The sequence below is a fragment of the Meriones unguiculatus genome, chromosome 10 (assembly GCF_030254825.1).
Source record: "Meriones unguiculatus strain TT.TT164.6M chromosome 10, Bangor_MerUng_6.1, whole genome shotgun sequence".
Classification (NCBI taxonomy): Eukaryota; Metazoa; Chordata; class Mammalia; order Rodentia; family Muridae; genus Meriones; species Meriones unguiculatus.
The window spans coordinates 4,718,996-4,740,865 of NC_083358.1; the positions used below are offsets into that span (position 1 = coordinate 4,718,996).

The 21,870-nt window shown below is 52.0% G+C and overlaps 2 long non-coding RNA genes across 5 annotated transcripts; one reads left to right on the forward strand and one right to left on the reverse strand.

The window, feature by feature from the left end:
- Positions 1-13,197: 13,197 nt before the first annotated feature.
- LOC132656790 (uncharacterized) lies at positions 13,198-16,023 on the reverse strand. 2 transcript variants are annotated; one of them, XR_009594501.1, is made up of 3 exons: positions 15,888-16,023; positions 15,434-15,766; positions 13,198-13,383 (listed from the first exon to the last, which is right to left on the reverse strand). It is a non-coding gene; the product is annotated as an uncharacterized LOC132656790 (long non-coding RNA). The 2 variants fall into 2 exon arrangements; XR_009594500.1 differs by having other exon boundaries at positions 15,434-16,017.
- Positions 16,024-16,126: 103 nt separating this feature from the next.
- LOC132656788 (uncharacterized) lies at positions 16,127-20,764 on the forward strand. 3 transcript variants are annotated; one of them, XR_009594499.1, is made up of 3 exons: positions 16,127-16,528; positions 16,685-18,110; positions 19,881-20,764. It is a non-coding gene; the product is annotated as an uncharacterized LOC132656788 (long non-coding RNA). The 3 variants fall into 3 exon arrangements; XR_009594498.1 differs by lacking the exon at positions 19,881-20,764 and having other exon boundaries at positions 16,685-17,004; positions 17,142-19,333; XR_009594497.1 differs by lacking the exon at positions 19,881-20,764 and having other exon boundaries at positions 16,685-19,333.
- The last annotated feature ends 1,106 nt before the right edge of the window (positions 20,765-21,870 follow it).

Below are 21,870 nucleotides of genomic sequence, written 5' to 3' on the forward strand. Positions count from 1 at the left end.
TAATAGTTAACTATGTGCTTGAGATAAAAATAGAAAGAGGGCGGTGGGAGAGAGAGAGAGAGAGAGAGAGAGAGAGAGAGAACTGAAGAGAAAACTCAGCGTGCCCATGTAAGAATGCCAGGGGAATCGTGCTGTGGCTAATGCTTGGCTGATGACCCCGTGGGTCCCCAAGGTCATCGCCTTCAAGCAAATTTCTGTTGGTTTCAGAGTGTGTGACAAAGAGGGGTAAAGTTCTCTCCGAGGGAAGGCATGACGTGCGTGTGTGTGTGTGTGTGTGTGTGTGTGTGTGTGTGTTTGTGTTTGTGTGCGCGCATGCGCACCTGCCTTAGGTGTCTAGTGCTGTCATAAAACACTGACCCAAATCAGCCTGTGGAGGAAGGCCATATCCGGCCAATGTACCCCGGGCACAGTCGGTTGAGGGAAGCCATGGCAGGAACCGGAGGCAGGAACTGAAGAGGAAGCCATGGCGGAACGCTGCTCATTGGCTCGCTCAGCCCGCTTCCACACACCCCTCAGGAAAGCTGCCCAGGGTGGCACTGCCCACAGAGGCCTGTGCATCCCCACACCAATCAAAAAAATGCCCTACAGACTTGCCTACAATGTAATTGGGGCATTTTCTCATTTGAGGTTTCTCTTCCCAGGTAGGTATAGGTTTGTGCGAAGTTTACAAAAACCAACCAAAACCCAAAGGAAGAACCACCTTTCTTTCTTTGGACTTTGATTGGACCCTCTCCCTATGTCTTAAAATAGCTTTATGAGACATAACTCACCTGCTATGAGGTCTACCCATTGCAGGGGCAAACTTGGTGGTGGTTGGCATAGTCACGGTGTAACCACCAGGATGTTCCAAAGCAGAAGCCCAGGACAACTGGCTAGCCAGACTATCCAAGCCAGTGAGTCTGGGTTCAGCACGATGCCCTGATTCAGAAAATGAAAAGGGAATGTTTGAGGAAGACACACAAAGGCACTCTACAGCTTCCTCATGCAGGTGCACATGTGCCCCTCATGTAACCACACACATGTGAACATGTATGCATCCCCTCACAAATGTACACACACACACACGTGAGTTTTCCCATGTTGGGAATCCAGCTCCTGAGGAGCAGGAGTCGCTGAGCCACCTCACACCTTTATCGAGGAGCACCGAGGATACAATTTTCCCTACCGGAGCAAATGCAAACCGGGGCGGCTCGGCTGCTCCCCCACCCAGGACGGGAGCTTTGTCCCTCAGCCTGGGATGAGGAGGCAGGAAGTTGTCCCTGTTCTGACAATGCCTCTTCCCTCCTTGGGTGTTCCTCATAGTTGCCGAGAAGACTTGAGCGCCACAGTTCCCACAGGGCTTGTAGGGTCTAAGTTCTTTGAACTATGCCCTGTGTGGCGTGTTCTTGCCAGGCCTGCCCAGGGCATGCTTCTGGAAGGCACCCTCTTCTTGCTTCTGTCAGCACAGCTGGTGTCACTTCCTGCCACACATCCTGCAACCCTCAGGGTCTGGGCCAAGTGTGGAGAGAGTGTGAATGAGGGAGGCCATGAAGAGGGGCGAGGGGCAAGCTGTGGCTTTCTTCTTTCCCGAAGACTGGTAAAGTTTAGGAAGCCCCAGCTGGCTTTGCCACCAACCTGTGGTGTGGCCGCCATGTCTTTGTGGATCTGGCTTTGCTAGGCTCTCTGCGTACCACTGTCCCCTGCTCCGGTGTCCAAGCTTTGGGATGGCACTGAGAGGTCCCAGGAGTAGTCTCGGGCTAAAATGGAGGGGCCTGTCAGAAAGCAGCCATCCAATGACGTATAGGTCCATTGCTTGATGGGTAATACTCACATACTCAAGTACACACATGGGGGTAGAGGGGAGAAAAGAGGGAGGAGGGAGAGGGAGAGGAGGGGGAGGGAAAGAGGGGGAGACGGAGAGGGGGAGGGGGAGGAGGGGGAAGGAGATGAGGGGGAGGGGGGAGAGAGAACACCAAGCTCCCCGGTCACACGCTATCAGCTTTACCTCTTACAGCCCACCTGCAATGTGTCCTTATTCTGTCTCTCATCCTACAGATGGTCTTGAAAGTCTAAGTCTGACTGCACAGATTTCCTGTACGAGATCCTCCACCAGCCAATAAAATCCCAACTCCTTGCCAGAGTCCAGAGGCCCTGCTGGGTCCCCCAGACCCAACCTGGCTGGATCCCAAACACAGGGGCTTCAGCACCCCAGCATGCACCTCAGAAGGGTGTGACTATCGAGGTCTGTGATGAGGTGATCAAGTTAGAGTGATGCTGCTAGTGTGTCTGTCCTGATGGACCTGGGTTCCTTATATGAGAGGACCAGGGCACAGACACACATGGGGCCCATCTTGTCAGGAGGTGAAGGGAACAGCATCTGCAAGCCCAGGAGGGGCCTTGGGAGGTGCCAGCGCTGGGATGCCTCTCCCTCTGACTTCAGCCTCCACCACATGAGGCACAAAACTTGTCTGTGGCTTTAGATGAGGCTGAAGCTCTGAGTCTGGAGCTGAGAGGGACGCCCTCCTCGGTGCCTGCTTCTGCTCATCCTGCCTACCCAGCTCTCAGACATCTCAAGCCAGACGCCTCAGGTCAGTCTGCCTCTTGTAAGAATTCTCTGATGAGCTCTGTGTTGGGCCGAGGCTTTCTTTCTTCCATGGGTGCCCATGTGTCTGGTGGGTCGTGCTGTCCAGGCTGACAGTGATCACGTGTGTCCTTGTGTCTGTATTCTGTCTAGCTATGGTGCCCATAGAGAGCTAATGTATCCCAGGGCACTGTGTCCAGGACACGGGAACAGACAATGGCTCTGGTGGCTGAGTGCTGAGTACCTGGTCCTTGCACACTGAGCTTGGGGTTCTCTCCATCCCAGTTCATGGATGGAGGCCTGTCCCTGGCAGGGTGGGAGGACAGAGTTTTTTCCTTTCTCTCCTCTTACCATGGAAGTGTTTCCCAGTGGCTGAACTCCTGACCCTTGCGGAGCCAGAGTGGCCAGTTTCACCTCCCCTGTCATCTCTGTCTTGAGCTCCCTGGTGTCCTCGGTCCTCAGCTCCACCCGACACTCCTAGATCTTGGAGCCCAGTGGTTCACCACAGAGGTGAGGCTTGCCTGAACCCAGAACCCAGATCAGTGTGTAGACACAAGGAGGCGGTCTCCTCCCTACCACGTCTGGTCCAGGCTGCGTCATGGCCAAAACAGATCCTTTCAAACAGGTATTTGAATTAAAAACATATCACATCACTTTTTATTATTATTATTTTGTTTTTCAAAAGCTAATCTTAAGAGGTGTGATATTTCCGGAATATTTGTACCAACGCATGCTGCTGGGCACACAGAGGTGGGTGTCCACCAACTGGTTGGTGGTTGCCCAACCAGTGAGCAACTCCCCTGAGCATAAGTGGGCATAACATCTGCCCTGCAGGTTATCCAGTGGAGTGAGACATAGTTATCCTTACCCAGGTGGTGTGGGTGGCCTTGTGAGCTCAAGGACCAGAGCAAAGATGGCTGGGGAGGTGGCACGTGGGGGGAGGAGACCGTGGAGTTCAGGGCTTAGCAAATGAAGCTGCAGGTTGCTGGGAGTCACAGCAGGCTGTTAGGTAGAGTGCCCTGGGAGCATTGATCTGTAGGAGTGGCCCTCCCAGGCCCATGCAGGGGTTTTGACTGAGATAAAAACAGCGTCACCCGTGCCAAAGTTCCACGTCACCAAACAGAACATGAGCTGTGGTTGGACCTTCCAAGAAAACAGGAGAAATGAGGAACAGCAGCCAAGTTTCACATGCAGGCCAGCTCCAGTTGGCAAGCGGCTCAAGCCGGCTCCTCCTGATGCCGAGCGCAGGAGGTAACCTAAAGAAATCCGATGCTGCTCGGCTTTCTATTGTCAGGTCTCCCTGAGCGCACCTTCGGAGGAATGCACCTTCGAAATGACCACTTGGCTTTTTGTTCATTGTTTTCATTTTTCTTTCTGTAGCTCTGTTCTTGCTGGGGCATGATGCTGCATGCCTGTAACTTCAGCCCTCAGGAGACGGAAGCAGGAGGATCAAAAGTTCAAAGTCTTCTTTGGTAACACAGCAAGTTGCAAGCCATCCTGAGCTATGTGAGAACCTGTGTTAAAAATTCAAAGTATTCGTTTATTAATTTAAAAACAGAGCAAAACCCTGGTCTCCTCCATTTGGCCACCAAAGCCTCCTCTTCTGTGGCATGGGTACTCATTCTATTCTAAAACTCACCCTTCAGTGGAAATCTGGGTTCAAACAATGGCCAGTTGCTGCCTTGCCCTAACCCTAGCTCTTTCAACTCTCAGACCCTCCCACGAGGCCTCTGCCCCACCACCCACAGGCTCCATGTTGCAGAGCCATGAGGCACAGGCTACCTCTGCAGCTGACCTCCAACTGCCGCCTGTGCCCCAGCCTCCAGGCAAAGCCTGCAGCACACAGCCAACAAGCCTCACTGCAGAGAGGGCGGGCGGCTGTGGATGGTGAGGAAGCATGATCAGAGGCAAAGAGCAGTATCCACGCAGTAAGAATATGCAGGAGAGCCGGGGTGTGGCGCACCCCTGTGATCCCAGCACTCGGGGAGGCAGAGGCAGGCGGATCTCTGTGAGTGCGAGGCCAGCCTGGTCTACAAGGCTAGTTCAGGACAGCCAGGGCTACACAGAGAAACCCTGTCTCAAAAAACAAAAGCAAACAACAATGAAAGAATATGCAGGAGGGCAAAGAAAATCAGTGGAGTGCCTGTATTTGTGGGCACAGCCTTCCATAGACACACCTCCCACAGGCCACGCCCTCCACAGGCCACGCCCTCCCGTAGGACTCAGCTCTCACAGGACCTAGCCCGCTGTGCTGAGCTCAGGTGTTCAGCAGGGCTCATTCAACACAGGGACACAAAGGCTGGTGTCAGGGACCTGTGGAGGGAGAAAGTGCCAAGTGGTGCTTCTCTTAGGAGAAAGACCAGCGAGTTCTAGCCATTAGGGAGAAAGGGATGACCACAAGCATTATTGTGTAAATTCGTGAATATGACATGCTTTCCTATTTAATTACGTTGTTTGTTTGGTTGGTTGGTTGGTTTGGTTTGGTTTGGTTTTGGTTTTTCCTGGACTCTCTTTGTAGACCAGGCTGGCCTCGAACTCACAGAGATCTACCTGCCCCTGTCTCCCAGAGTGCTGGCATTACAGGCATGCGCCACTGGGCCCAGCTACCTCTTTTTTTGTTTTTTTGTTTTTTGTTTTTTTCCTTCTCTCAGGAATGGTTTTCAGTTTTCTGTGCAGGAGTTTTGCACATCTTGGGCCCCAAACCACAGCAGCTGAGTTGAAGGGTAGGGTGTTGATCCCAAACACAAGGCAGGTTAGCCCTGAACCTTCTCACCCTGAGCAGTGGAGGCGACCTTCCCGGGCTGTACGAAGGAAGGATGGCAGACATCTGAGGATTCCAAACCTCTCCGCAGACCCAAGGAGGTGGATGCTAGCTCTAGCTGGGGAAGGGAGCAAGATAAGGCCAGACCTTCCCACGGGACAATTGCAAACATAGCGTCACACCGGGCCTTATCAGAGGGGATAAATGGTAAAATCATCTCAGCAGAAGCCAAGGGTTCCATGAAATCCTTTCAATTTTAAGAAGAACTCAAGCTCCAACGGAACTTTATGGTGTTAAAACTGCAGCAGGGATGAAGTGACTCAAGCTGTTGAGAGCACTTTATCCTCTTCTAGAGGTCCTGAGTTCGGTTCCCCAGCACCTGTGTCAATTGGCTCACAACTGCCTGTGACTTCAGGGGACCTCTTGCCCATTTCTGTCTCCATGACCACCCCCCCCATCACACACACATCACATTGCACACATGCGTGGGCGCACACACACACACACACACACACACACACACACACAGATTCTTTAAATATATAGCAAACCACGTTTTAAGTCTCAAAAGTGATTTCTCTCTGAAGTTGAGAATGAGACAGATCTGTTAAAAACTCCTAGCCATTGAAACAAATCACATTAAAAAAAAAAATAGAACTGTGTAAGAGTTACTAGGGGATGAATGAAAGTACTGTAATGTAATTCCCAAGTCTCTCCCTCTCTTACACACACACACACACACACACACACACACACACACACAATCCATATCAATCAAAATGTGATCAGCTATGGGAATTAATTCATTGATTTACCAAGGCTTCTAGCTGCAAAGTTAAGATACGGAAGACAGCAGCTCAACACTGCAGCTCCCATGACACTCTCACCCGCGACATAAGCACGGATGCTTCAGGTGTCTCTCATACTCCCTGTCTGGAAAGTGAAAGATCAGCTGTGGATTCTAGATGGAGCTCTCGTGAAGTGTGCTCTACCAAGAACCGGCGTCCTCCTCCAAGGCCGTTGGATGGAACAGACTGAACTGCCTCAGGCTCTGTGAAGTCCAAGTGATGAGAGAGGCTCCCCCTTTTAGAGACTCAGAATCCTAGTCTCAGCTGGAGAATGCTGTGGACCTGCCGGCACGGGGTCTCACTGTGTAGCCCTGGCTGGCCAGGAACTCTCCATAGAATGGACTGGCCTCCAACTGGCAAAGCTCTGCCTGCCTCTGCCTGCACAGCAATGAGATGAAATGCCTCCATCACCACAGCTCGCCTTTAATGGGTAATTTTGTATTTCACACAGATGAAATTATTGTGAAGTATACATTTTAAAAGAACTACTTTAAGGAGAACAGAATAAAATATAAATACACTAAAGCTACTAATTCTGATACTTGTAAAAAGTATAAAATGTATCTGTTTAGTTAAAAAGTATAAAATGTGTCTGTTTAGTGATTTACTTCCAAAGTAAGATGACTAGTTATTTGCGAGGAAGACTGGCTTTGCTGGGTTCTGAGACGGAGGGAGACATAAAGTGTTTTTCTTTATTCTCCCAATCGCAAGCTACAAATTCCCTCTTTGCTTCCAAGCAGAGGAGGATGAGCTCACTGGGATGCTACCTATTCAGGTGTGCCTGTGACTGGGGGTCAGACTGCTCTTTTCCTCCCCGCTCTCCACCTTTCTTTATTGCTGTAACCCCCACTCCACACCCCCCTCACCTCACCTCCACAGCTCCTGGGCTGGCTGTCTCTGAGGCAGGGTCTCTTTGAACCCGTAGGTCATTACTTCTGTTAGGCTGGCTGGCCAAAGTACTGTGTCTGTCTGTGTCTTATCGCCTGTCCTAGCAATGGGGTTAAAGTGTGTGCCACCCCACATGGGCTCTAGAGACATGACTTCAGGTGTGCCATTCCCCATCCCCTGCTAGAGATGGCTAGTCCCTCTTTCCTTCTCTGTCACAGTTCATACCACACTTGTAAACATACTGATTTTCACATTACATATCTCCACTGGACTCTGATGTGAATAAACCATGTCTTCATAGCTAAAAGAAAACGGACACAAGGATGGCTGTTTTTTTTTTACGTAACATCAACAAGCAACTATTAAGTGAAGTTAAAAGCAATTTCTCTTTCAATTAAATTTTTTTTTATTGTTTTGTCTGCGGTGTGTGGAGGTCAGAGGGTGACTTTCAGTCGTCGGGCCTCTTCCTCCAGAGTTCCCAGGACTGAACCCCGGTTGTTAGACTCACTTAGGCAAGCACTTTTATTTGCTGAGCTATCTTGCTGCCCCCAAAGCAATTTTATTTAGCTCAAACGGCTAAGAATAAGTCAAACAAGATGTGTTGAAAATCTAGCAGGAATCTATAAAACATTCCTGAGATACTGAAAACTTAAATAAGTAGAAGAAATCCCTATGTATTTATGGGTCAGTTGCTGCTTCCTCCAAAATGATTTGGGCAGGTTTAATGAGCCGCTAAGCAGTCACCCACTAGGGTTTCTCGTAGGAACTGACACACTGATTCTACACGTTATACACAAACATAGAACAAGAATTGGTAAGAAAAGCGTACAGACAAGTTGGAACACCTTCACTGGGCGATCAGGGCTTTCAGACAGCTGAGTATGTGGACGGAAAAGAGTTCTTTAAGGGATGTAATGCTGAGTCTGTTGGGTATCCAGAAGATAGTGAAATTATAAATAATGAAAAGAGGGCTAGAGGGATGGCTCAGCCATCAAAGGCTGCGCTCACAACCAAATTAAATAATAAAAACAATAATTTTAGGTGTTTATTTTTATTATTATTTTACCAGTCTGTGTTGTCTCTGTGTGTCATGTATATGTGCCTGCCAAAGCTAGAAAACAGTTCCGGGCCCTGGAGCCGGAATCCCAGGTGACTGTGAGCCTGCGTGGGTGAGGAACTGAGCTTGGATCTTCTGAAGCAACAGTGCATGTTCCTAAATCACTGAGAAATCCTCCCAGGCTCAAAGAGACTGGTTTCAGAGAGGGCTGTGAGGCTAGCCCTGGCCTCCAGGATGGCACCAACCTTGCCTGTCTTCTGTGATGGGGCTGGGACCACAGGTGCTCTCCCACTCCTCACGCACACGAAAAGTCTAGGCCTTCGTCAGTCACAGAGTGCAGCCTCCGTGGATGGGAGGGCAAAGGTGAAGGTGGAGACTCGGGGTCACAGGGCATGCTGCTGGGGAGCACTCCACATGGCCGAGGCGGGCTCAGCGGACGGACACACCAGGCAGTATTAAAATTTATAATTTCTGCTCATCTAAAGCCACCACCACCAGGAGTGGGAGATGTCTGATGCAGTAACAGAGGACTCAAATAACTCCCACAGACAGACATCAGAAGGACAGACAGCCTTGCGGCCTCTGGAAGCATCTGCTCAAACCGCTGATGAACGGCCGGATCAGGGTCGCGGCGAGCTGCCTGGTCAGCAGTGGGGAAAGGAGCAAGAACCAGGCCAGCGAGGTGGCAGGGTCAAGACTCAGCCCGCCACTGCTGGGGTGTCTGTGTCAGCCCCACTGGACGGCCAAGAGCCTGACTCGCTCACACCCCCAGCTGTTTCCAGATCTGCCTACCCTGCCTCATGCTCACAGCAAACGGCTTCCTGTTAACATTTTGTAGCTCAAACCCAGGTAAGGCCTGGATGGCCCCCGAGGCAGAACAAATGAATGAACTGTGCTAGGTTCGCTCAGTGGTCCCTACGTGGTTGTGGACAGGTTGTAACATGGAGACACAGATGAGCGGAGCGTACCAGCCACACGTGGGAACACCGAAAGGCTTCATCCTCGTGAAGCTGGGCTCATGGCGTGGAAGCGGGGCTGAAAGCACACTCGGAGGAAGAAGGGGCCTGGGCAGGGTGTGGGCAGGGCCCTGGGCAGGGTGTGGGCAGGGCCCTGGGCAGGGTGTGGGCAGGCCAGGCAGGCACTGCTGTCTGGGAACATGTGTGAGGACTGAACTGCATGCTCACGGTGGAACAATGACACACTTGCCGTGGAGAATGGACATTGCACGGGCCATGCGTGGACACTGCTAAAGGGTATTGCCGCTTAGAAGGAGAGCCGGGGAGGTGGATCCATGTAAACAGGCTCTTGCCTTGCAAGCCTAGCAGCTTGCATATGGCCCTTGGACGCCACGGTGGAAGGAAGGGTTCTGTTTTGGAAGGTTGTCTTCTGATTGCCACACAGATGCTTTCAGTGACCTCCCAACTCACACACACACACACACACACACACGAAAACTTGCATGCACACACACCCTTCCGAGACAGATTGATGGAAATTATCATGTGTTTTAAATGTTCACATTTAACAAATTCTTCGTCTTAACCCCCTACACACTACACATGAGTCGAACACAATCAAGAGCGGTGTGAATGATTTAAGATCACAGCTGAATGTGGAGCTGTGTAGCCCGGGCCAGCAAGGCCTCTTCGCTCCTCTGCTCCGTCAGGGTCTCAGCAGCCACGGGAAGGGTCTTGTCTCAAGGCTGGGGTTCCCTGCAGGCTGTCTGTCTCTGCCTTGTCTTCGGGCACACTCCCTGCCCCGGCCTGGCCCTGGGAGGACACTGGCAGGCCTCAGCATCTACAGATGCTGGTGTGGGCTCTTGGGGCTGCCCGGCAAGGCTGACAGCTAGCTGGGGGCTGGGGTGAGAGCGCGCCCACTTATCCTTTCTCTCTCCCCCCCAAACACACCGAGGAGCCTGGCCCGTCATGCCCCAGGTGGCTGTGCGGGAGGATGCGGGCCTTGGCTCTCCTTCCCTTTGCGCTGGCTCGCTGTGGCCTTTGGAGGGTTCCATCAGAGCCCGACACAATGCCCGTGGAGGTGTGCTTCCCCTTCCACAGCTCAGCCCACACAAGGAAAGCCTGAGAAGGGCAGACCCACATTCCTTTTAGGTGAGGGAGCTGGCTCCACATGGTGAAAACAGCTTGAAACGAGATGCTTGGAATGTCTGGAGGTGACAGTGCCCGGAGGAACTTGGGGATGAGGCCGCTCCAGGTACCGTCTGGGACATCTTAAATGCATGAGACATGTCTGTCTGCCCTGTCCTTCCCTCCCTCTGCTGATTGGGAACAAACACTCGGCTTCCCCGGCTGACCCCAGCTGACTGACCCCGGCTGACCCCTGCTTCCACCTGGACCTGCTCCGGCCAGACATCGGTCCTGGCTAGCTGTGTTTCCTGCTGCTCATTCTCACAGGTGGCTGGGGACATGGCATTGCATGCCCGCACGCCTGAACATACACACACACACACACAGACACACATGACACACACACACATTAATAATAACAATAAATATATCTAAAACTTATAAGAATAAAGGCTTTCTCTGAAAAGGTGAAACAGAATTGGACAATGGCCTCAGCAGGGAACGAGGAGCCTACTGTATTCTCAAACTTGTTCAGGTTTTTGTAGAATCGTCACAGACCAGTGTTCCCTTCCCACAGCATGGGGACCCTAACTTAGCCCTTTACCCACAAGCCTCTGGGAGCAGCATGGGTGCCGCCTGTGTCCTGGGAGTCCAGCCGGAAGACCAGACTCTGCTCTGCTTGGGGAGAAGCGGGCGGGGCAGCAGACAAAGATGGAGGGAGAGTGGGATGGTCTGTCCGCAAAGTCCTCGAGGTTCCCCATCCCTGGAGTCCCCCACAGGCTGGTGCTCCACTGTAATCCCCACCGTCAGAGACAGGAAAGCGAACAGTACTACCTGTGCTATCAGTGCGACAGCACAGCAACACTCTGGGAAATCAATATGACAGGGAGTGTGCAACGGTGCTCAGCTAACCTGTCACGTCCCAGAGAGGCCAAATGCTACCCAGAGAAGAGCTTTGCAGTCTTCTGGGAGAAGTGGCCTTTGTGGGAGAACAAACTCCCTTCAACAGTGTGGTCATGGCCTCGGGGTCATGGCGGAGCTCAGGTCTCCATAGCTCAGTGAAGCTGCCGCGCAAGCATCACAGAGCCGTACACTGCTCGACTGGTGGGGACGCCTCTGTGAGCGAGCCTGCCTCCTGGGCACCACCCTCCCCACCAGCCTGGGCACCTTTCCCTGACAGCCAGGGCAGACAGCTGCCCTGTTCTGCAGTACTGTTCTTGCCATCGTGAGCTCAAACTCCAGCATAGAAAGACAAGCTTCCTGGAGACAGGCTGCCGGGCCACAGCAGGAGCAGTCTGGGACTTCTTCCCAGGCCTCCTGATGTACTCAGAGGCCTGGCTAACCGTCTACCTGCCTGCCAGGTGTGTGAGGCTCTCCAGGGAGTCATGCGGTGATGAGTATCTCAGAAATTCCCACTGTTGTTGAATGACACAAGCCTGTAATTGACACCAGTGTCACAGGACCCAAGTCGTAAGCAGGGGACAGCATGTGACAGCAGGAGGCCAGTCAGTGAGGACAGCTGATCACTGAGCCCTGTCTTGTCGCCTGTCGTATGAGGTCATACTCCTTGTTCTCTGCGCCGTCTTTTTCTCCACTGCCAGTTCTTGTCCATGTGAGGGCCTTGGGAACTGTGAGTACACTCCATGAGGTAGGGGAATGTCAGTCATGACAAGGTGAGAGTTTTCCTTCAGAAAGTTTTAGGCGAGTTGTTTGCCCTCCCCTTCCTGCCCCTGCCATCATCATAAAAACTGTTAAAGTTCTAGATTAAACACACAGAACGTCTCCTTCACAAAAGCAAAAAGTTGAAGACACAGAAAGGAAACTGGTGCTTCAGAGAGAGCTGGCCTGGCTGCCAAGACCTCTGCCAGGCTAGGCACAGCAGGCACCAAGGCTGGAAGTCAGGATCTGCACTGACCCAAGCGAGGGCCCCGGAGACGCCTGCATCACAGTGGTCCCCAGTCCTTAAGAAGCTGTGTCTGCCAGCCGACTCACCCATCAAAACACATCGCCTTGGCCTGGGGAACACAGGAAAGCCAGAAGCGGGTGTGTCCTGAATTGCCCAGACAGGTGAGGCCTAGAGCCTAGGGAATCCACCCCGAATGGCTTTGTGAATCAATGTTACTTGACTACTCGACTATGAGCAAAGGGCACCCATGTAAAAGAGTGAAAATAACCAGTCAATTAAGGCAACACACACACAACAACCACAGAAACAGCCAGAGCTACTATGCATGGTTAAATATTAGTGTCGACAAAGATGATCCAGCAACAGCTCTTGCTGTGTCTGAAGAAATAAAGCAGGTTGTGAAGAGGCTTTTGGCACCAGAATCTATAAAAAGAGAGTCCACACACTTAAAAAAGAGTGAGTAGGATTTCTGCAGGTCTCAAAGGCAAAGTCCTTTGGACATAGATAGAGGTGCTCCAGGAACAAGGGTCTGTCATCTGCCCCTGCCCCCAACCCCAACCACCCTTCTAAGATCAGCTTGTGGGGCCTCCTTTGAAAGGAGAACACCATTCCTGTTCAGGACTCACGGCCCGAGTCCGTAGCTCTGGCCTGCTTCGTGCCTGCGCTCTCTCCAGCCCTGGGTGGGCTCTGTGGCACAGACTGGTGATAGCCCCTGGGTCTGTGCTGCGATTGTTTTAGCTCAGTAGCCGAGCAGGAATTCCAGAGTGGGAATCATGCAAGGGTTCTGGAATGCGGAGCAGCTTGCCCCACAGCACCAGGCCACCTCCCTTTGGGCGCCTCCGAAAATGAGTGTCCAGCGGCAGTGACATCAGCTGTCTCAGCCCCCTGGAATCCCTGCAACTTCACACCCCATCACTCAACACCTCTAAACAGAGGGTTCCCCAAAGCCTCTGAGAGCCAAGGGTCATTCAGAGTGATGTCTTAGGTGACCTAAGAACTGCCTATGTAATTCCAGTTCTTCTCGTGACCCTATCAGGCACCAGCTGTGAATGCGGCACACGTACACACGCATGCAGACACTCACACATACACATAAAAGAAAAGTAAATATATATTTTAAAAATGAAATAAAAATAAACTTTTTAAAAAGCTGCACACAGTAGCTGTTTCCCAGTCTTTGAGGCTTTTTTTTCCTGATGGGTGTGGTCCTCTGTTCCTGATCTCAGCCTTTGTGAAGGCGGAGGTTGCAGGACTGCCCGGAGTCTGGAATCGAGTGGTTCTGCAAAGGAAGAATAGTCTGTATTTAAGAGAGTCTGCTTGCCGGAGCCCTTCCAGAGCCACGAACATGCTTGAAAGACAGCATGCTGCCTCCTCAGCCCGGGCAGAGCACACCTTCCCGGCCTCATGGTCTCACGTGGAGGATGAGGTGGCAGGTGACTCCTGACAGGACGCTCCTTAGCTCTGCTGGGGTAAGGAGGGCTTTCTCTGTCCTGCGGTCACTTCCATGCCCTCTGTGCTGCAGTACTGCAGCGCTGCTTTCCTCTGCTCGTGAGCTTCAAAAGGGGCTACAACTGAGGAAAGAGCTAGAGCCTTGTCAGGACAAGGACACCTCTGTTTTCTCCTGACCAGCCTGCGGCCATCGTCCCCCAGAAGAGCACCTCACTCAGGACACCAAACCTCTGAGAACTGAAAAGTAAATGGCCAATAGCCCTCTCCAAGGTGGTTCTGTGGACTCTGAGGGGAAGAGCTCCAGAGAGCTTCCTGAGCACCCTGCCTGCAGGGAAGGAGGGAGGCACCCCCCCCTGCCCCGTGTCCACACCAGACAGGAGAGCATCCTGCAAGGGACTGTTCTTTGGGAAAGTAGGAGCCCTTGTCCATGATAAGCACACAAGCCTGGAGAGGTAGCTTATTGTGAGTTGGCTGCGTTCTCCACAGCATACGTGCTTGTATAGGTAACCCCAGGATTTAGGATGGAACACAATTTATAGCGATTGAGCCTTCAAAGTAAGTAAGTCAAGTAAAGAACACTGATTCCGGGGCTGGTGAGATGGCTCAGTGGTTAAGAGCACTGTTTGCTCTTCCAAAGGTCATGAGTTCAATTCCCAGAAACCACATGGTGGCTCACAACCATCTATAATGTGAACTGATTCCCTCTTCTGGCAGGTGTAAATGCAGATAGAACACTCATATAAATAAGATAAATAAATCTTTAAAAAAAAAAAAAGAACGCTGATTCCCTCTTGTCCCTTATGACACCCTTATAGGATGAGGAAGACAGTCACACCAGGGGGATAGTTCAGGGTCCCAGGGAGAAGCTGGCGTCTACTTGCCAAGCCACCTTCAACCATTGGGTGCTGCCACAACAAGAAGCCCAAGGCTTGGTAGTTGATAGACAGACTATGTTGCCTTTGGTCCGGGAGGCAAGGGCCCTGGTGAACCAATGTCTGCTGAAAGTCAGTTCTGGCTATTGATGAGGAGGTAGCTGCTCTCTGGGGTCACCTACCTCTTCACCCCAGCACCCCACCTCCTGACACTATTGCTTCAGAGTAGGATTTCCACAAGTGAGTTTTGGCAAGACATGTGCCACTGCACAAAGACAGGAAACTACCCAAATCCAGGAACCAGAAAGCTCGGTCCATTCCCCTCAATCTGGGGGGAGGGGGATCCTCCCAACCCTCTCCAGTCCCAGGTGCCAGGTCCATGACTGTGGCTGCCAAGGCTGGAGATCCCGAAGGGGCCTACTGCAGCTTTCTCCCGGGTCCTTCCCAGCCCAGGCATCCCATGCCTCAGGAGCTGAGAGACCCGGAAGACAGCAGGAACATCTTGAGGAGTCCCTCCTTTTCAGCCTTAGCCCTGCTTCATCCTACCCCAGGGACAAACAGTTTAATTTGATGAAAACTGAGTCCCCCTCACCCCCTGGCCCTCACTGACTCTTGGTCTGCTCTGCTCCAAGCCCAGCCCTTCAGCATGGAGGATCTCGTGGCCTCGTGGTAGGTGCCAGTCGGGCTGGAGAGGAACGCCTCATTCCAGTATTTACTTGGCAGGTGCAGTCTGCCCTTGACTTAGCAGCATCATAAAACTCTGTCTGTAAGTGAGAGCAATCCAGGCACGCCATGGGCTGGTGCTGGTAGGCACTACCGCATGAGAAGCCCTGCCCAAGCTGTGTCTCTGCTCCCGCACAGTGACTCCGAGACCCCGAGGAAGGACCTCGCTCCTTTGAACAGTGCCAGCGGCTTTGCATCTCCCCGCTCTGCAGCTTAGCACACTGTCCGATGCCAGCAGCCCTCAGCTCTCATTTCCCTCAGCTGCCCCTGCCCAAACAGTGGTACCTCCTGTGGAACAAAGTCTGCAGCGTCCAGATAGACAGCATCCTTCACAGAGTTTCCGGTTCAATTAGACAGAGCCTGTGCGAAGAATACGCAGGGCCATGTCGGCAGAGGACTCGCATGAATGGTAGGCCCAGCCAGCTGCCAGGCTCAATCCTGGTGCTGGCTGTCCTCCTTCGAGCCATTCGGTCTCTTAGCTTTAAGTTTTCATGAGGAAATCTTGAAGTAGATCTTTGGAAGAGCGTGAAACATGTAGCAATCTCACCATCATTTGTCACTCTCGCTGCATCTTTTATGTGTGTATGAGTGTGTGTGACTTTTTTCCAAGGACAATGACTGGAGAAAAAGACAAAAGACACCACACAAGGGGGAAAATCTCGGATGCCTCTCCTCTCCCAGCCAGCCCTGGACCCTCCCTGGCCTCATCTGAGGACTTGGGTGCCAGACTTGCCGTCACCTGCTCTCCCTGGTGGCCTTCCCCCAACAAGCAGGATTCTGGACTTTCTCCTCCATGCCCTGCCTCTCCCTCCTCAGCGGACAGAAGCCGGCACGACAGAGCTACTCCACCAGTCTGTCCTGTGCTGGTTCCCACTGTACTTATCAGCAGCCAGGGAGGAGCGTGCTGTTCTGTGCCACCCAGTTCACAGGTCCAGCCATGCAGCTGTCTAAACAAAAGCCGGAGCAAAGCCCTCGTTTGTTCTTAAGAGAAGCAGGGGAGCTTAAACGGAGCTGAACGCTGACCTTAGCACGAAAGTTTGGGGTTAAGATGGCAGAGAGCTGGGCAGGCTGACATGATGTTCTGGTTCTGTTGAGGTAGCAGAGGTCTGTCTGTCTGTCTGCCTTTTCCTCCACTTTTCCTAATTTTGCTTTCATAGACCCAGGAGTCTTGTCTCAAAGCTGCCACTTGGGAAAGGATAGAGAGATGGGACGCCTTTTGCTGTTTTGGCTTTCTAGAGACCCTACAGCACCAGGCGAGGAAGGTACCTTGTGACCTGCCTCCAGAAATGAGGCTATCCAGGCCAGGAGAACATGCTGGACAGGGGATCACAGCCCGTGCTCCACACCACGACAGGCTGGACTTCCATTCAAAGGCACCAGGTACGAGTCTCAAAGCTATCATGGTCTGTCCTTGAAGGTTTCGAAGGGAAGTCAAGGCACAGCGAAAGCCAGTGCTGTGTTTGGGGGCTCATGGGCACTTGGCATCTTCTTGCTAAGCACAGCAGGTGGTTCAGTGGTCTGTTCTCTGGGTTACAGATGGCAGAGACCCGACCCTCCCCCCGAGGTAACAAAGTCACAAGGACCAGCCACTTGGGATCCCAGAAGAGACAAAATCCAGAAACCCTGCAGACAGTCTAATTCCAGATCACATGGACACAGGTTTCTCCACTGGGACCTCTGAAGGAGAAAAGGGGCTTTCATCTTTGAAGCAGTGGGTCACCTTTCTTAAAGACGTCTGTCATAAACAGCAAGCCCTCCCAAGGAGCTCCCGTCTGAAAGCCCCACTGGGCCTACAGATTTGGGACTGACAACCTCTCAGCTCGTGCTCCCCTGGTCTCCCTCGGACTTCTCTCCAGGTGACTACCCACACCATGTGTCCAGCCTCACAATGGCATGTGCCCAGGCCAGAGAGCACAGCGTGAATCCTCGGGTCCTGTGGCCCACACTTTTATCCAGCCTGGCTCAGTGGCCATACTCCTCTTTCCTTCCACAGGCTCTGAGGACTGCTGATTCCAACTGAGAGTTTTCTCAAGGATCGAAAGCTCTGCTGGCCTTCCTGAGGTTGGAACTTGGCATTAGCGTGAATCTCAGACGTGGGCAGGCAGGACAGCTGGGGAAGCCGGGGCAGACGTGGTCCCTGCTGAAATGTTTCCACTGCCCTCGCTCAGTGGCTTGTGCTTTCTTTCCTGCCTTGGTTTCCCAGGACTTCAGCTGGGTCAAGCTCTCCTCCTTTTACCATCACAGAGGTAGGAAGCCTTTGGTGTTCTGATCCTTTCGAGTCCCCTCAGCGCTAAGGTGAGCCAGGCGGGGAGGGTGCCTGCGTCATCACCAGGCAGGACGAGACTTGAGGGGCAGCAGTTCTCAGCACATCTGAGGGAAGGTAGGCAGGGAACTGCTCCAGTGTACACTCCAGACCGTTCTCAGAGAGGCCATTGTGTCTGAGATGGGGCCTCACCATCTGCACTTTCAGCTGCGTCTCACAGAAGCTCGGCAACATCCTGTCAGCCTCATTTGGGGAAGCAGACTTAGAATCATCCCCACAATATTCCAGCAAAGACCTGACACCAGAGACAAAAAAGCAAAAAACAAAACAAAGCAAAACCAAAAAACCTCTCCAGTTACCTGATGGGCTAATGGTGTCTTACTTCCTGTGTTCTCATGCTTTGCCGTCTGGGTCTTGCTGACAATGGAGGACAGCTCCTGTCTCATCCTGCTACCCACCTGTCGCATGCCAGCTGTTGCTCACCTGTCCTTATCAGCCAGCACGGGGACCCAACCAGCAGGAAGTGCCCTGTGCCTGGAGCCCTGAGCATATCCAACCATCCTGTCACTGCCCCAACCTACCCGGCACACTCAGCGACAGCTCTTCAAGGACTTCCCCCTCTTCCCAGAGGACAAGCGTGACAATGAAACGTGTGGGACTTAAGTGTTGGAACCGTGCCTGGTTCCCAGAGAGGATTAGGTCAGTATCTATTATTATCCTCGTTTCACTAATGGGGAGACAGAGGCAGACGCAGGATTAAGTTGCTTGCCAGCATCCCCGGCTCCCACCGAGCTGGACGGATGCCACCTTCCAGCCCCAGAGCTCACATTTTAGTACACCAGAGAACGGCACTGGGATTGCATTTAATCACACGTATCGTTAGTTTCCTTTGACTTTCCTAGAGTAAGACCCGCCACAGCGGACACTTGTTAGAAGAATGAAGTAGGTTTTGTTACAGTCAAGTGGGTTGGCTCGAGGCTGGAATGCCGCAGCCCTCCTGTGCCCTGAGCAGTGAAGAGTGGTGAGGCTGGTGGAGTGTAGGCCGTGGGTCCATGCCAGTGTGCAAAGCTCCATGACGGAATGAGCCCTGACCTCGTGGGGTGCCAGCTTGACCGTGCTGTGCAGGACCGGCCCATCAGGCAGGGCCTGGAGCCTGTAACCTCTGGCACGGAGCTCTGTGGTCAACACAAAGACAAATGAAGAAGGTCCCCAGGCTCCCAGGGGAATTGACAGCATCCGGTGGGCGAGTGAGAACACACAGAGGCCAGAGGAGAGGGCGGGGACTGCTAGGCACTTCCCTCCCTTTCCTAAGACTGAGTTCATCAGAAATGGAATTTCTCTTTCCTCCGCTTTTCCCTCGTAACTCAAGCGTCTCAGTGGGTTTATTTTAAGACGAAGCGTGCCTGGCACATCTCAGCTTCCAAAACACCTGCTCTCCCTGAAGATGCCAGGCATGTGGGCAGTGACTGGAAGGCACAGATCGCTGACTCCGTCTCAGAGCAGCATCTACGGCTGCAGCTCAGCCTCACGCTTGCTCTCCTCCCTGCAGAAACCCCAAGGACCCTCCGGGTCCACACTCCTGAGTGCCCTAGTCTGGAATCTGGTTATCTTACAATTGTCCAGCTCAGGCAGGAGAGACCTGGAAGCTGGTGGCCATTCTGCTTCTCTTCAATAACATTAAAATAACATTTCGCTAGTCGCTAATCTCCTCCAGTCTGATACTAGGTGGGCGAGGGCTTTGTGCCTTGCTAACTCGCAACCGTATTTCTCCCACTGTTTTCCCTGGGTCACGAATCCCAAAGAGGGTTGTAAAGCTTGTGCACATGTTTGAGGATGATGGCTATAAGCAACACACCTGTAATTCGGCCACATAATTGGCCGGCTTGTCTTCATCAAGACTGTGATAAATGTCTCCCAAACCATTTGCCCTGTGTCACAGCATGCTTAGATTTTTGAAGTATTCATAGATCTGTCAGCTAACAAATCCTGATTCCATAAGCACAAAGACACAGATAATCCTGAGCTCTAACAGAGAAGTTTGCTTCTGGGCATGACCCTGACGCTCAGATGGACTGGATCTTGACTGGGTTTGGATACTCTTATTTATCTGTTTATTATTCCGTCGGTCAGCTTTGCTTTCCAACAGAAGTCCCGAAGTGAAGAGTCGATCTATATTAAATTATGCCATCCAGGGACAAGGAATCCATATGCTCTCATGCTGAGTACGCCCACCAGCCAGCCACACACACACACAAGTTGAACATTCACTTGTAAGACCGCCTACCAAGCACTGTTGAGACCTCGTGCTGGGGCAAATTCGAACATCCTAATGCCCCACAGTTGTTTCCACTCTTTTTCTCTCCTCTTTTCTTTGCTTCTTCACCAACAGCAGTTTGGGTAGAGAGGGCACAGATGTGCCAGTGACTTGGCACCTTTTACAGCAAAGCAAAGTTCTGCTCCCTTTTTCAGAGGATGTCAGCCCTGAGGCTGGAGCTGCTGGTCCACTGGAGACGGTCGGAAGGAAGAGCCAGAGCCTTGGTACCCATACCTACCTGCAGCCCAGGTGGTGACAGGCAGAGGCCAGAGACTGAGGCTGGCCGTGTGGTTGGCTTGCTTTACATACACCTACAGTGCAGGTCACAGTGGGGATCCCCAAGGCAGAAACACTTCGGTGAGAAACATGCACAAGGCGAGTCTTCTGAGGTCTGTGCTGGAAATGTGGCCACGCCCCTCTCAGGCAGACCCCTAGACTGTCTCCAGCCAATTCAACCCTGAGGAGAGGTGTTAGAGTCCTGTTACACTCTCTCACTTGGACCCCTGCAATGGCCTCAGTGGCCTCCTCGCTATGGCTGCTTCTCACTGGGCCTGTCACTGGAAAGACAGCCTCCCATCCAGAACAAAAGCTCACGGAGTCCAGGGCTCTCTCTGGTTCTTCCACAGCTCCGATGCCTTTCAGGATTCACACTGGCCTTCCTCGGGACCCATAAACGTACTCTTTTTCCTTTTAGAAGTGTCTCTGCTCCACACCCTGATCCTGCTGTTGTTGGCTTCTCTGATCTCCCAGGTTTTAACTCCCAGCTTCAATATGAAAAGCTCCCAGCTTCCAAGATAAGGGGAGGCCACAACAGATGCTGCCATTCTCACAGGAATTCACCACAAAGGGTCCTCCAAAATGGGAGGGGGGAAGACTCCCAGGGCAAAACATTATCTTCCTACGCAGAAGAGAAACTTTCAGATCAGTGAAAGCGCACTGGACAAAGACCTCATAGGTCTTGGGTGCAGGTGAGTGTGAGCGGTTACAAAGCTGGTGCCCTGATTCGTGACCCCACTCTCTGTTCTTGCATGAAGAGGCCACTGACCTGTGTGTGGATGTTTGTGGTGAAAGCATGCAATTCTTAGATATCAGGGATAAGCAGGGTGAACTGGAACTGCACAGAGCCAGGGTTTTATACATGCTTGGCGTCAGGCTGGTATAAATTCACACTGCAAGGTTTTCATTTTAGGGTGTGAAATGTAATCCCCATGGAAACCTCAAAAATAGCTATAGAATATATACATATGGAAATGAGCAGGGACTAAAGTGTCTCAGTAGGAAAAACGAACCTCATGCTACTGTAATGTGGAAAAAGAGACACCAAAAATCCAACAAAGCAAATAGGAGACAGAAAGTAGAATGTCAGGGGTCTGTGTGTCCTCATCACATTGCTTCAAAGGCAAGTGGACAGAGTCCTCCAAACAAACACAGAGATTGGCACCGTGGATAGGAAATCCAAGGTCCAACCGTGTGCTGTCTGCAGAAGACTGAGCTCCAAGGACACAGATAGATTTAAAGACAAAGAATAGAGAAGGACGTTCCATGTAATAAGAGCAGCGTGGGGAAAGTAAGCCTTCAAGAAGTCTTCTGAATTCAAATTTTGTATTTGGAAAGGATTACAGGAACACTAAAGACGTTTAAGCTGGTAAAAGGTTCCCAGCAAGAAGGTGCGACAGCTCAGCTGTCTCTGGACCTAAGATACAATGACATGAGTGAAGCAAACCCTCTAGGACTGAAGGGGGAAACAGGCAACCCCAGGAGCATATGGAAACTGTTTGTTTGTTTGTTTATTTTTGAGACAGAGTTTCATTTTGTAGACCTGACTGTCCTGGAACTCACTCTGCAGACTAGGCTGGCTTCAAACGAACAGAGACCCTCCTGCTTTTGCCTCTTGGGTGTGCGCCACCCCCACCCAGAAGTCTTTAATACCAAACTCTCCACAAGAAGAGAAATGAGTTGTAAACCACACAACACTCAGCTAGACCTGACGGGCCTGGGCCGAGTGTGCCACCCAGTGTTAGCGTGAGCGGGGGCTTGCATGTACTTGGAGTTGGATTAGTATGAATTCAGGAAGCCTCACACATAGAGCCCCAGAATATATACACAGAAGTCTCTGCCCAATAACACCAACACGGGTCACAAGTG